Source organism: Myotis davidii, unplaced genomic scaffold (assembly GCF_000327345.1).
Source record: "Myotis davidii unplaced genomic scaffold, ASM32734v1 scaffold59, whole genome shotgun sequence".
NCBI lineage: Eukaryota > Metazoa > Chordata > Mammalia > Chiroptera > Vespertilionidae > Myotis > Myotis davidii.
Window position 1 is genome coordinate 465,130 of NW_006293001.1, and position 2,716 is coordinate 467,845.

Here is a 2,716-nt window from a genome sequence, read left to right on the forward strand (position 1 = left end):
TTTTACTAAACTGAATGTGTTTGGGGGAGTTTTTTTCCCCTCTCAGCTAGTTACAGAGGTCTGTTCACTAATGTGCATTCTTGGAATTACTAGTGTGTGCATAGTGTAGGAATAGCTGAGTGGGTACATATGCAGTGTTTAAGGGTTCACTCTTATTTCCTCTCAAGTTTGACCTCCCCGGCATGGGGGGATATGGAAAAGCAGCCACGAGAATGCTTCCAAGACGTTGTTTTGTTTTTTAGTACTCATCGTTTTAGAATATTCAACAACAGGCTTTCACTGGACAGCTGAAACTTTAGCTGCATGAAGCTTCTAATAATTAGCTTACTTAAAACCATTTGGTAGCTTTTGAAAGCTTATTTCTTAACATCTAAAGTTTTTCTTTAGGAGAATATAGAAGTGGGCCAAAAAAACCCCACACATGCAAAAAACCCAAACTAATTGAAACCTTTTCAAGAAGACATTTTATATTTTGCTTCCCCCCCCCCCATATCTGGAAATATGTGTAACAGGCATTAAAAACTTAGAGCATTTCATAGATGTATTAATAGTTTTTTTATTTTTTTAAATCAATTTAAGAACTTACCCCTTTGTTCCTTTCTTGGGGTAGGGGGTTGCCCAACTGACAGCTCTTTGGTATTTAATTTGTGTTTTGAATTTATGTCCTATTTTCCTAAATAAACATGTTAAGGAACCCTGGCCTACATAGGTAACCTGTTTTATCCTCAATGTGGGCACAAGCTCATGTAGTAATGCTGAAAGAGACAGGAAAACACATCCATATTTGCACTTAGAAATATCTGGCACCCTGCTCTCCGAAGTTGTGGGGTGTGGGCATACAGCCTCTTTATGTTCTAACCACCAGGTGTGTATTCTCTGTTTCTGCATTTTGTGTGATGGGGAGTGGGTAGGAACATGGAGTGGGGTGGTGGTGCTGAAAATAAAGCTAAAAATGAATTGAGAGAGGAGGGATTGGCAAAATAATGAAAATTGGGAAGAGGAGTTTGGGATGGGTGGTGGATGAGATGGGGCCAGGAGCTGGGCACATGGGACAGGGAAGAGGAGGTGGTGTGTGTGGGTTGGCATGAGAAATTCCACCCTTTTTCCTCTGGCCAGGCACCCAGTCATTAGGCGTAGGTAGGAGGTTCACACTCGGATTTGTGCTGAGGGACAGGCAGGGTAGTGCGGTGATGAAGACAGGAGAGTCCATAGTGGTATCTGGTTAGGATGGCCATCCTACATACATGAGGACCCTCTTCATTGTGAATTCATGTGTTCAGGGTGTCCGTGTGTTGATCTGTTCTCATTTATGTTCTGAGTGTTGAATGGAAAAATAAAACACTGTTCCTCTAAAGTAAGTATCGTCATCTTCCCATTTCAGAATAAGCCTGCCACCTTTTGCCCTCATTCCCACCCCAAAAGTCTTTGTAATCCTGGGTGGTTATGTCCCTTGCATTTTGGCTGGCCTAACCTCCATTATATAACCTCTTCCTCCCTGATGGAGAGTATTGTTGAGTTCCTGTCTAGGGTTTATGACTTCTGCTAGAGTGAGAATGGGGGAGAAATTTAGGATTTTTATTGGGCAAAGAAAAGAGTTTATAAATAGCTTCCATTGTCAACTTCCCTCCTCTTGCTCAAGGCAGAATTGGCTGTCTTTCTGGGGGTGAGAAGGCATTCTTATGCTTGGCGCCAGCTGAGCTGAATTCAAGTGTAGTGCTTGATATTGCTGGAGTTGCCTGTAGTTTTCATGAGCACTCACTGCTAGGACTTAAGCTCTTGGATTTGACATCAATCTCCAGGGGATCTGGAATTATGACATACCTGGGCTGTGAATAAGGATAAGAAGTTTCCAGAAGCTTTGCATAGAATTAAAAAACAAGGGTACATTTTCTCTATTTTAGGTGTTTGGAAAAGGGGTATTGTTCGTTTCTGTGGGCACATGGTCGTTTTGTGGCTAGTCATGGTGTTGGTGGAAGACCAAGCAGAGTTAACTGTTAGGTGAGGAAGAGGTGGTTGCCAAACAGAATCCAAGTTGACAGAGAGTCAAGGATGGTGTGTTTTGTAATTCCCATGGAATCCTTTAAATTTCAATGGAATTCAGTTTGACATATTAACATGTACATTTTATGTCCAGGTCATTGAACCTACCGGAGAGGCTGGGCTGAATTAAAGCTAATTGAGTTGGAGTTTGACCCAAGCATGTACAGATCCACTTCTAGGGCTTCACTTCATCACTTAAGTTTTAGTTTAAATCTTGGGCTTATGCTTTCCATATTTCCTTTGGGCATTTTTTTTTAAAATCTCTAAGACATTTTTCCAGGTGCCGTCAATAATAGCATCTCAGTCTTCACCAGACTAACAAACTCTATGAAAACAGCTCCTAGCAAAGTGCTTTCAAAATTTCACATAGATTCATGAAATATCTTCCTAAATGTGCTTCCTAAATGTTTGCCATACCCTCTCCAGGCTAGCTGCCTTGCTTTATGATCATGTAGCTCCATAAATTCTTGATTCTTGGCTTTCTGTATAAAATTTAAGTCAAAGTAAAATAAAATCAATGAGTACTTTGAAATTATTAATTTATAAGTAATTACAGTTACATGTAAGTTGCATATTTTAGCTACCTGGGAAGTGGTTATATGGACAGATGAACTTTTTTTTAAATGCAAGCAAAGAACCTGTTAAAAGTTTGAATTCATCTGGATACATCTTTAGG

General features: G+C 40.3%; 1 protein-coding gene across 1 annotated transcript in view; it reads left to right on the top strand.

Annotated features, from left to right (window-relative positions):
• The window catches only part of TANC1 (tetratricopeptide repeat, ankyrin repeat and coiled-coil containing 1), a 176,040-nt gene that overhangs the window by 84,506 nt on the left and 88,818 nt on the right, over window positions 1–2,716 (top strand). The gene's annotated exons all lie outside the window — the stretch shown is intronic.